Source organism: Hyperolius riggenbachi, chromosome 8, assembly GCF_040937935.1.
Source record: "Hyperolius riggenbachi isolate aHypRig1 chromosome 8, aHypRig1.pri, whole genome shotgun sequence".
Classification (NCBI taxonomy): Eukaryota; Metazoa; Chordata; class Amphibia; order Anura; family Hyperoliidae; genus Hyperolius; species Hyperolius riggenbachi.
This window is the reverse complement of record NC_090653.1, coordinates 260,453,515-260,466,616: the sequence shown is the minus strand read 5'-3', so window position 1 is coordinate 260,466,616 and position 13,102 is coordinate 260,453,515.

Genomic DNA, 13,102 nt, shown 5'->3' with positions numbered 1-13,102 from the left:
GTGAGTATTTTGATATTAAATTGGGGCCACTGGCATAACCAGAACTTAAGGTATTCCACTGTTTTTTAACCGGGCATGCAAACGTGCCCATTTGGTATCATATGAACTGGCATACTCTAAGGAATATGAATCTGTGATGGTCATGTGTGTGCGGAAAGCGTAAGCCGAGATATGACAAATGTCATATTTGGTGGGCATGGGAAACCCAACCAGGAGCTTAACCGCCCCTGTCCAGCCCTTGGGCTGGACCTGAGACTCCACCCAAAGATGTACAGTACATTGTTCAAAAGTGTCTGCGAATGACTCCTCCCTCATTCCTCCACATTCCACCTTCATGGGAGCATGCTGCCACTTTGAGGAACAGTGGCGGCCATCTTGTCTGAACTTTGCTCCTAACTGAACTGAACTGAAACCAAGAACCTTATGATTTTCCCACAAAGGACATCTTTCCACGAACTAAGTATTTTCTCCCTTTTTATTTTCATACTGGCTATTAATGTTTCTATAATTGTTGATTTTAACAATTTTCTGTATATATTAATTATTTATATTGCATTTCAATAAACCGACGCTATCGTCAGTTGCTTGTCCAGCTACCCTATTATTCAGCCACACACAGAAACTGAACCCGGGTCTCTGAAGAGACGCTACTATTGTCACTAGCTAGACAGAATAGAGTGCGTTTAACTGTTTTTATTTGCAGGTCTAGGCTTAGCCAGTCAGTGGGCTCCTCTGTCCCATGGTAACAGAGGTGGTGGCAGTTATACCCTGAAATAGTGTGTAATTTGTAATTACCGTAACTCACAGGTACCCTTCTAGTTGGTCTGCTGCCAAAATTCCAGCGGTTTCTGCGCACCGCCTGCGACCACAGCTTGCATGGTCTGTGTTGAGCTGAAACCGATTGGAAGGCAATTTGCGTTCCGGCCACTAGAGGTCCTGTGACATTTAGTATTTGGAAAACGTGACATCAAAACGTGTATGGACCAAGTGACATCATGACCCTGCACTTTACCATGAACAAACAAAAATTGCCTTCAGGATCAGCAAGCTGACTCACAGTCTGCCAGCCTACGGACCGGTGTATTAAAATCAAAACGCCTTTTGTTTTATCTAGATGGGAGGTTGCATGAAAATAAGTAGGGTATTTTTTATTATAAAACTTTGGAAAGTTAATGCCAGGAAAATGGGACTCTTAGAAGAAAGTGAAGGCTGCACCCTCCCGTCTGATAAAATCAAAAAATGTTATCGCTTCTCTGGAATATTTAAACCTTTGACGTTAAGGGAAATACATTTCCAGGAAGTGGCTTGTGCGGCATGGTGAGTCACCATGGCAAACTATGACGCCAAATCCAGCAAACCCAAAAAGAGAAGGGTAGACAGTAACATACCAAGAGCATCGATCTATAAAGCCAAGAAAGCGGAAGCACAGAACAAGGTGCCCTGGGCTGACTGGATAGGGGTGAAGTGAGCAGGGGGATGAAAGAAGAGGCATAGGCCCAGAAAGGGATGCAAAAGAGCAGACAGAGAGATGAAAAGAAAGAAACGGAGCAAGACAAGAAAATATATAGGGTAGGTGTAAAGGCTTAAAAAAACTAATCACAGACTTCACTTGTAATGTATTAGATACCTCTGCTGCGGGAAGCGGCACAACCCCGCACAACCCCGCTTCCGTGTCTGCTGTCACCGTGGCCGTTGCCGCGTCCCCGCAAGCTCCTTTCGTTTCTTCCGGTAGGCCGGGCCTCTCTCCTTTACACCAGCGCAGGTTAGCACGTGCGCGCACCAGGCGGCGTGATCTTTATGCGCTAAGGAGACGAGTCAGCTGACTTGCTGGTCAGCTGACTATTGCTTGCCGTTTCTCTTCCCAGATTGGTTGACTCACCTGGGGCGGGTCATTTGGAATTGCTTGTCTCTATTTAAGCTTAGAGCTGTCAGAGGCTCGTTGTCTGTTGTTGGTGAAACTTCGCAGTGAAAGCTCTCAGACCTTAGTCAGATCCGTGTGTGTTTGAACTGGCAGGACCCCGGGGATTTCACACTTCACTTAGGAAAACATATTATACTGTATTATTTTTACTGTGCATCATCTTTGCCTGTGTTTCCGACTATTCTCTGCCTCCTGATTCTGTACCTTTGCCAATCTGATCTGTTACCGACTTTAGCCTGAACTCTTACTTCGATTTAGCCTCCTGATTCTGTACTTTTGCCCTTCTGATCTGTTGCCGACCTCGGCTTGTATAATCACTACAATTTTGCCTGAGGATTCTATACCGCTGCCTGCCTGCCTGACTGACCTGTTACCGACCTTGCTTCCTTGACGACTCTCTACTTTAGTGATAGCCTCTGCCACTAAAGGCAATCACTTTGCAGTACTCCTGTATATTACTGTGCACTTAATCACGTGTGATCACACTCTGAATAAATTACTGACTATTGTGCTGATAGAGCTTGCTCTGATCATCAGAAGCACCACTGATCATTACATCACTGTTCCTTTCAACTGCAACAGCCAATGAGTTTACACAGGGGAATAGCAATAGAGCCTGCAAGGGATGCGGCCACAGGGGAAGCTGCATGGGGCCCCATGGGGGGAGGAGTTTCTTTTCCCTGTCCTGAGAGACTGATAACTAAGGGTATGGAGAGAAAAAAAACTTTCTATTCTCTGCACAATTATTCTAATGACTGCAGCTGCTCAGCCAGTATGATAAGGAATTATACAACATTTTATAGACAAAGATTTGTAGACAGTCTCTGTTCAGTGTGCAGCAGGGTCTTGTGTACAATGCCCATTTGATATAGAAAATGCATGCAGTGCTTCACTGCTGTCTGTTTTTATCTACGTGGAGAAAACACATTCAAGTGTGCACTAGCCAACTGAATAACAAGCAGTTACCAGGCAGCAGTGAGCAGTTATCAGGCAGCAGTGAGCCGTTACCAGTTAAATCACAAAACTATGTGACAAAAAAGGCTCATAGAACGAATTTGCTCAGTTGTGGGATGGACCCAGCGCCCCGGGGAAGCGTTAGCAAGATCAAAAATAGTGTAATCACCATTTAACACAACCTGAAAATATACAATAACCAAAACTTGGAAAAGAAAGACCCAGGTAAGATTAAGAAGCTAGATTGTAAATGCCACCTTATAGGATGCGGGGACAGGAGTGTCAAAGGCGAAAGGGGGGCTCGACATCCCTCCACCATGCATGCCTACACATGCACAAAGATTTCCCATACATGAGAGTAGAACTGAACATTAACTCAACCTTTTATAAGGGAACCAGCATATCAGCAGTGGTATGAATTAGAGATACAAGATACATAACCTCCCATAGAGAACTAAAGTTATGTTAAGCATAGAAAACAGGCATCCCAACCCCCCCCCCACACACACACACACACACACACACACACACACACACACACACACACACACACACACACACACACACACACACACACTACTTCCGATATCTACAATTGAAACATGCTGTGCAACAGCAATTTAGTGATGCACCAATTCAAATTGGGCCTCATCCCATTCTAGATGCAATAGCTAATGGACCCGTTAAGCATTTGATGAGAATTGTATATAAGGAGATAAGTGATAAGACTCTGGAGCGTACAGAGGTTGCCAGGGATCGATGGATAAAGGAAGAATTGGTAATAGATGTTGAGGACTGGGAAGAGGCATTGGAGGCAGTTAGAAATGTGTTGGTCAATGTTAAAGACAGAGCAGAACATTTGCAGGCTTATTTGACCCTTGCAAAGGTTGCTAAATACAAGCCAGGTGCAAGTAAGAATAGTCCTAAATGTGGAGTAAATGTCCCCTCCTTTTTCCACTTGATATGGCAAAGTCCTCCAGTGGTTGCTTTTTGGACTGAAGTGGAAAATTTCTTATATGATAAAATGGGGAGCCCAATAACTCTTGACTCCCTTCTCTGTGTTTTGGGCAATATTGCAGATGAAGGACTACGCTCTAGTAGTAACAAATTCTTACATGAAACAATGTTTGCAGCCCAACAGCTGATAGCATTGAGATGGCTCTCCACTAACCCACTGATGCTGCCTAGGTGGATAAAACGACTAGACACTAGTCTCCCTTATAAGAAGTTATTATACATACATAGAAAACAAATCCTGCAGTTTCACTTAATCTGGGATAGGTGGACAGAACATAGCTAAAGTGAAAAACTTCTCCAACTAAGATCACGTACTCTTAGGCCCGGTTCACATTCGCGTTCGCGGGGCCGGATCCGGACCGTATACTGTACAAACGGAACGGACGTTCGGCATAGCAATGCAAAGTCGCATAGACGCATAGTCCGTCACACGCGTCCGTTTCGTATGGACCGGAGCCGGACCGGATCCGGACTCCGGACACTTTTCCAACATGCGCTATTTTTAAGGTTTGGATCATCCGGCCGATGCACCCGGACCGGAGCCTGACTGCACCGTCCGGCAATAGAAACCAATGGGAAACGGAAAGCACAAAACACACTGGCTATAAAAACCGGACGTTCTACCCCACTTCCTATGCGTTTTCTAGCGGCCATTTTGGATGGGGACACATGGGCACAGCATTTCTGGAGTGGAGCAGCAGTGACTGCTGCTCCACGCCAAAACGTATGCAAACGGACCGGATCCGGATAGGAACCGTATGGGTCCTGTCCGGTACGGTCCGGATCCGGTCCGTTTTTCCCAAAAACGCAAGTGTGAACGGGGCCTAACTCGTGGTAATAATTTCCCAATGTACTCTACTTTTAGGCACTGAATATGGTATGTTAATATTCTTACTTGTGTAATTAAAGGAGTTACCATGTTATTTGCTAAACCGCAAATGGTGCTGTAAAGTTTAGCCTCTAATTTTTGTTAATTATGATGTATGAGTATCTTTGGACGATTCACCAATAAGCTTCATGTCATTCTCTATGTTGTATTTTACATTGTGCCATGCTGCACTCGTGTATAAGCCATTATTGTTTTAATGTAGGTTCACACGTATTTTAAAAACGTATCCGTGGCTCCGTTTTTTTGACCTGGATCAAAAACGGAGCCACGGATACCAATGTTAAAAATAGCAGCCATCTTCAATCAGTTTCAAATCGGATCAGAGTGTGTTCTGGGGGATCCGTTTTGAAAAACTGAACGGACAGTCCGGACTTGCCGGGACTTCACGGACTGCACATGGAACCAGATCCACAGAAGGTCCCGACAGTAACTCCGTCGGGACCCGCAGTAAGTGTACCCTTCCATCCACTTGTACTGAGAGCGCAAAAGGAAGTCTCCAATAGTAGCATAAGCCCTTATCAGCTAAGATTTGCAAAAGAGGCTTCAAGGCTCTGTGATTTGCAAGTCACAGGTGAACGATCCTGATATAGAGCAATGTGGTGTTCATTGAAAAGGATATCAGCGATCAGTCCGGTTGATCATTTCACTGGTCAAAAACCATTGTGCTCCCCACTCACCCCGGCTGCCATATGACGTCATTGAAGGGCTGCTTTATTGGCCCTCCTCCCCACTACATAACAAAAGAACACAGGCTACCTACATATCTGAATAGCTTCAGCCCTACGATTTCACCTGAGGGATCGTGTCCCAATCCCAGCCCAGCAACAGGTCTCATATGAATTTACAGGGCTTTCTACAGAGTAAAACAGGCTGCTCTCCCAGGAGCTAAGCAGCGTCTCTGTACAGCGATCCTTCCAAAATCAATCAACTGTTGTTTCGGGCAACAATGACCCAAAGTGTGCGCATAACTTTACCTTCAGCAGACACTTTACCAAATGTCATACAGGTTTACTTTAAAGTATCTCAGATCAATAATATGCATTTGCCTTGTTTTATAATACCGGCTTGAGACCTCCAGTATACTTGTCATACTTGATAGATCTCTCACTACTGAGAAGCCCCATCAATGTGCTGAGTGTGGGAAATGTTGTAGAGGTAAAGCAAACCTGGTCATACATGAGAGAGCACACATTATTGAAAAGCTTGATTTATGTGCTGAGTGTGGGAAATGTTTTGGGCATAAATCTCCGCTTGTCAGACATTTGCATTGGGTATTGGTAGAGTATCATGCCTGTCATTGTGAGATCTCTCATACAGCACAAGGTTTTCTTTACCTCCAAAACATTTCCCACACTCATCACATAAATAGAGCTTTTCAATAGTTTAAGATAACTCATATGACAAGGTTTGCTTTTTCTTTGGCACTTTTCCCACACTCAGCACATCGGTAGGGCTTCTCAATTGTGTGACCTCTCAAGCATGACAATGTTTGCTTTACATCTGAAACATTTCCCACACTCAGCACATACACCAGGTTCCTTAATTGTGTGACATTTCTCATGCATGACAAGGTTTGCTTTACCTCAGAAACAATTCCAACACTCTGAACATAAACAGGGCCAATCAGTAGTGTAAGATCACTCATGTATGGCAAGGGTTGCTTTACCTCGGAAACATTTCCCACACTCAGAGTATGACTTCTCTTCAGTGTGTCTTATATGTGATAAAATACAATTTTTGTAAAAACATTTCCCACACTCAGCACAGGAATTACGTTTGTCACCAGTAAAATCTCGCATGCATATCAAGTTTTGCTTAAAGAGAACCCGAGGTGGGTTTGTGACATCAATATTAGGACACAGAGGCACATTCTGCATACAATGCCCAGCCTCTGTGTCCTTCTAGTGTGCCCCCAGGCTCCCCCCGGGCTCTGCTGTCTTCCCTTATAAAAACCGCCAGGCTAGCGACACAGATTGTCGCTAGTCGGCTGTTTACATTCAGGCTGCCACTCAGCGCCGCTCCCCAGCCTCCTGTGTAGTGTGGCTCAACGCCTGCATCCCTTCCCTCCCTGCCTCCGTAAGCTTCCTCCAATCGGCTTTCAGAGGCAGGGAGGGAAGGGACACAGGTGGGTAGCCGCTGTATACAGGATGCGGGTGAGCGGTGGTAAGTGGCAGCCTGAATGTAAGCAGCCGACTAGCGACAATCTGTGTGTCCCTAGCCTGGCAGTTTTTATATTGGGGGACAGCGGAGCACGGGGGGTAGCTGGGGGCACACTATAAGGACACAGAGGCTGGGCATTGTATTCAGAATGTGATTCTGTGTCCTAATATTGATGTCACAAACCCACCTCGGGTTCTCTTTAAAGCTAAAATATTTCCCACACTCGGTAGCATCTCATGTATGAAAAGGTTTACTTTACATCCAAAATATTTCCCACACTCAGTAAAAATACGACAAGTCTTGAGTGTGAGATCTCGGACGTGTGACAAACTGCGATTTCTCTATAAAATATTTCCCACATTCAGCAAATGAATAGAGTTTATCACCGATGTGAGATCTCTCATGTGTAATAAGTTTTGCTTGATGCTAGAACATTTCCCACACTCAGCTCATGAATAAGGCAGTGCTATGTGTCATGAGACGCCCAATGCTGGTGTCCCGCAAACACACAACACAGCCAGGACTAGAGAGTCAAGACTGAGGAGTCTACTGTGTAGCAGTCAGGTGATACAGCGAAGGGACAGGCTAAACTCAATAAACTTCAATAACACCTTGAACCTCAGCTTTGTGCTAACCAAGGCTAGGAAGAAAATGCCGGTGCTCTTTTCCTGCAGGTACACCACTCCTGCTAACACAAAACTTGCAATATGTAGAAAAAGGCACTCCACAGGCTCCAGACTTACGTTTGCTTGTTTAATGAGCAAGTGAACACACTACATGTTATGGATGCACTGACCCTTCCTCAGGTGTACCCCACCTCACACCACCAACCCTTTTACAGGACAACCCACAGGAAGTCCAACCCAAGTGACATTTACATACAGGTGAATGACACAATATCCAATAATATCTACATTCCTATACAGGGATCTACTATACCGTCTACCCTGCAAAAAAACAGTGGAGGGGTCATCCAATTTCCCGCAGCAAAAATAATCCCGCAAAATTATTCTTTCCTAAAAGAAAAAAATGAAAAAAAAAAAATAGAACATTTGTAACTAACATTTTCATTTAAACCTCTGGGATAGACACAATCTAGCGTCCTTATCCACTCCACCTCTTTACAAAGCAGTACCGTTTCCCAATCACCTCCTCTTCTAAGAGGGAATAGCATCCAAGACCATCCATTTCAACTGAGTCACAGAATATCCGGCCCAATGAAAGTGCCGGACCACAGGGTCATTCTGTTTTTCAACTGGGAGGGAGAAGGCGCCCCAAAAAATAGGTGGTGGTGCATGAACGGTATATCTATATTATGTGCTCCAAACTTACTGTCTACTCCGATCTTATTGTCCTATTACGAACTTATATTATGCACTCCGAACTTACTGTCTACAGTATAAAGACACTGCTTTGTATTTGAGCTGAGGAAGCGGACTGTGTTCCGCGAAACGCGTTATCATTGATAGTGTCTGATGAATAATAAAACTTTTTGTTTGAAATTGGCTTTGCCCCTTCCTTTGAGGTAAGCCATTTTTATTATTTATATTTTTTTACTATATTTAGTCACATAATATACATATACCCTTTATCCACGACCTCCTATTTTTTGGGGCGCCTTCTCCCTCCCAGTTGTTATGTCACAGCCCCCCAGCTGCTTTGGGGGGTTAGTCTAGTGTTCAATTTCTGAACTATTGCTTTTTTCTGAAGCGCGACCCACATATCTGATGACTAAAGAACCCGAGTGAGGATGGGATTTCCTCACCTGCCTTCATACTGTGCGGATGACACCCAAATCTATCTCTCAGCTCCTGACCTGTCCTCACTACTATCCAGAGTCCCCGACTGTCTACGTGCCGTTTCTGCATTCATGTCCTCCCGCTTCCTCAAACTCAACATGACTGAAACGGAAATTGTGATTTTTCCACCATTGCTATTTACACCCCCACCAATTGCAACCATAACGGTAGACAACACCCCAATAACCTCAACCACTAAGGCCCGCTGCTTGGGGGTTATACTTGACTCAGAGCTCTCCTTTAAACCTCACATTGCCTCATTAACCACCACCTGCTATTTCCAGCTCAAAAATATATTCCGTATCCGTCCCTTCCTCACACAAGAGGCCACCAAAATGCTTGTTCATGCCTTAATCATCTCCCGCCTAGACTACTGCAACACCCTGCTCTGTGGCCTACCAAAAAACAGGCTAGCTCCTCTCCAATCCCTTCTAAATGCAGCGGCCCGCCTCATTCACCTTTCCACACGCTCTTCTGATGCAGCCCCACTGTGCCATTCTCTCCACTGGTTACCCATTACCCAGAGGATCCAGTTCAAACTCCTGACTCTAACATACAAAGCCCTCCACGAGTTGTCTCCTCCATACATCTCCTCACTAATCTCAAGATATTGTCCCTCCCGCAACCTTCGCTCCTCCCAAGAAATTCTCCTGGCCTCTAAGCTGATCACCTCCTCTCATGCTCGCATCCAGGACTTTACACGAGCATCAGCCCTTATCTGGAACTCTCTTCCACAGCCTGTACGTCATGCTCCAAACCTGGACATCTTCAAACGCACTCTTAAAACACACCTTTTCAGACAAGCTTATAACATTCTATAGCCCTTTATTTACTTATTTGTCACAATGTAATCAGAGGCAAAATATCACTGCCTCATCCATCCTCCACCCCCTTACCTAGTGTGTCCCCCACTACCCATTAGATTGTAAGCTCGCAAGGGCAGGGTCATCCTCCTAATGTTTACTGTTTTTGTAACAATATTTGTGCTGCTTGGAACTCTGCTGTATATTTGTTAGTTGTATCTATGTTCCCCTTGTCGTCTTATTGTGCTTTGTAAAGCGCTGCGGAATATGTTGGCGCTATATAAATAAAAAATAATTTAAAAAAAAAATAATACTGTGGTTGCTTGTCGTGCAACCCTCACTTGTGAGTATTCTTTTGCTCTTTAAGACTACGTGATCAGCACTTGACATACTGCACCATAAGGGGCTCCTGGTGTCTCTGTGTTTTTTCCTGTCTCCCTAGGAAGTTTGTTGAATCCCTTGGGATAACACACATCCTCTATTCTGCTTGTCAGGATTTTGTCAAATTCTGATCTGCTCCTCTTGTGCTCCTGAATACTTTCACATTGCGGGTAGTTTCGCCCATGTATGCAAAACCACATGGACATTTCAATGTGTAAATTACATACACAGTATACTTTCTTCCACTGGGTCCTTCTGTCCTGTATGGGGATGAGAGAGGTAACCCCCTCCTATAAATTGCAGAGAAGCAGTTACAGGAGAAACATGGATGGTGCCAAGCAACTACCTGACTACATGCTGTGTAATGCTCCTGTTATTTATTGCCTGAGGAAGCGGGTTCTTGCCTGCGAAACGCGTTGCGACTTTCATTGGGAGTAGATGAATAAATTGTATATTACTTGAATCTCAACAATACATGTGTCTGTTTATGGTTGGCTGGTCCACCACCGCAACAATTTTAAACTTTTTATTGACTTTTATCCTACCGGCTCCTCTGTACATCTCTGCGCATCTAGAAGTCCACCCTTGGTGGAAGGGTGACATGCCCTGTAATTTCCTCCTATCCACAGAGAGCGATGTCTTATTCCTGAGTGGGGACAGGCTTGTTCTCCCCACCTGCCTTCACAGTGGTTGACTTGGAGGTAACCCTGGTTTGTGAGTATAATACGTATTACATCCCTTCCCCTTCTAATATATACTACACTATATTGGGCTCTCGGTCTTCTACCTTTATATCTCCGCAAGCTCGCATGGTGATGCCGCTAATCTGTTTCCCTCTTATTGTTATTTAACGTTAAGGCCATTTTTCACTGGACCCGTTTATTGTTATTTAACGTTAGCAATAAATCAACAAACATCTAATCATCTCCCCACCTCATGTCCAAATATGATTTATGCCATGTTTTGAAAACTCGACTTAACTATAAAAAATTATAGAGGACTTAACTATTACAAACAGCATTGACAACCAAAAAAGAAAAGATAGTGTAATGGTTAGAAATGTGGACTCTGAACCACTCTGAACAACAAGGTTCGAGTTGTATATATATATATATATATATATATATATATATATATATATATATATATATATATATATATATATATATATGTATATATATATATATGTATGTATGTATGTATGTATGTATGTATGTATGTATGTATGTATGTATGTATGTATGTATGTATGTATGTATGTATGTATATATATATATATATATATATATATATATATATATATATATATATATATATATATATATAGTTTTTATTAAATATAATATCATTTATATACTACACAGTACATTTACAATTATAACATTAAACTATGCATACGCATATTATATGTTTGCAAGCGCCATCTATCAATGTTATTCAGAATTTACAACTCAATGTATTACGGAACTCTTCACATGAAGCAGCTAACGTTAAATAACGTGTAGTATTTGGTTTTGATACGGCGCTATTGATAAATATCATCAAGGTGCGCCCTCTTTCACTAATTTTTTCTGTGCGCCATTATTATACCCTATTAACGTTAAATAACGTTAAGGCTATACTTTATATGCGGCGTCATTATTAAGCATCGGCGCTGTGCACCACTTTTCTCTGATCCGAAATGCACACATGTACAGCTGTACACTGGGGAAACCGCTCCTGGGGTTTTGTTGCTCTTCGTTACCGCCTGTAACTGTTAAAACTGTTGTGGTTGCTCATTTATTGTGAAGGGAAACCGCTGCCAGATTATGCGTATTTTGAGAAAGCACTGCCAGATTACGGGTATTTTGGGTGAAATGCTGTCAGATTATGTGTAGTTTGGGGGGTAAGCACTACAGCAGCACTCAATCATCCCCGGTAGGACCACATACATGGAAAGGACCACTTACATCCAAAGCTTCTTTTTTTTATCCGAGTGAAGATTCAAATAGGATTTCCAGTTTTTTTTATTTTTCTCAATCGGGAGTGGAAGAAATTTTTGTTCGATTTTTTGCAAGATTGTATCGTGTGTGGTAGATTGACAATTTACGAATGTAGAGACGCAATCAATTTTTTTTCAGAGTTTTTAATAATCTCTTTCATAATTGGGGAAAAATTGAATACACATTGATTCATTGGTACATTGGTCAGATTTTTCAAATGTTAAAATCAATCAGAAAAATTGATTGTAAATCTTGAATTGAAAAGAAATGTAAAAAAAAAAAAATTGTATGGTGATTGGCGACCTTTCAAGTGAACCTCCAGACTAAAAATCTGCTCAGCAGCACTAAAAAGGCTTGGTGTTTCTTTAACAGTTTCACAGCAGCAGAACTTTGTTTTTCTTACCCAAGCCTCATTTTTAGCTGCACAGAAGAAATTTGCCTGGGCATTTTTCCTCTGATGCTGTGCAAAGCATAATGGGATTTCTGATGTTGTTGTTCTCCTTCTGCTGTTTGGTGCAATTTTTTTTTTTTAATATTGAATTTGGGATTTGAAGCCCAGCGCGCACAGATTGGCTTCCCACACTTGATTGCTATGGCAACGTGCAGAGGACAGAAGTGCTTTAGCCGAGCAGTGGGGAGCAGTGTTTTGGTGCGGATTTGCAGGGACCAGTGGTTTTAAATGGTACCCCAGCTACCTGCAAAGGACCCACCCACCAGCCACCATTACCAGGCTGACAGGTGTGTTTGTGGTATGGTTCGAGACACACACGCACGCACGCACGCACGCACGCACGCACACACACACACACACACCTAGTTAGCACACCTAAAGACTTTGGGCGTGCAAACTAGGGCGCTAAGTAGTTTGCACGCGCAAAGTCAGTACCGATCGGTGCACCGAAAACATCACACGCGCCAAATGCGTTGTTTAGCGCACAAAGGCAAATTACCATGTGAATGGTGCGACGTTAACATTGAACCGTGCAAGGTTTTCGGCACACCGCATTGCGTGCGATCCGTACTATTAGCGCGCGCACGGCCACTTGACGCAGGAAAACCCGCTTAGCGCCGGAGAGTGAATCAAGCCCAAAGTGGCATAGATCATGGGACCCTCAGATGTAGGCACTCTTAAAGGATACCCGAGGTGACATGTGACATGATGAGAGACAGACATGGGTATGTACAGTGCCAAGCAT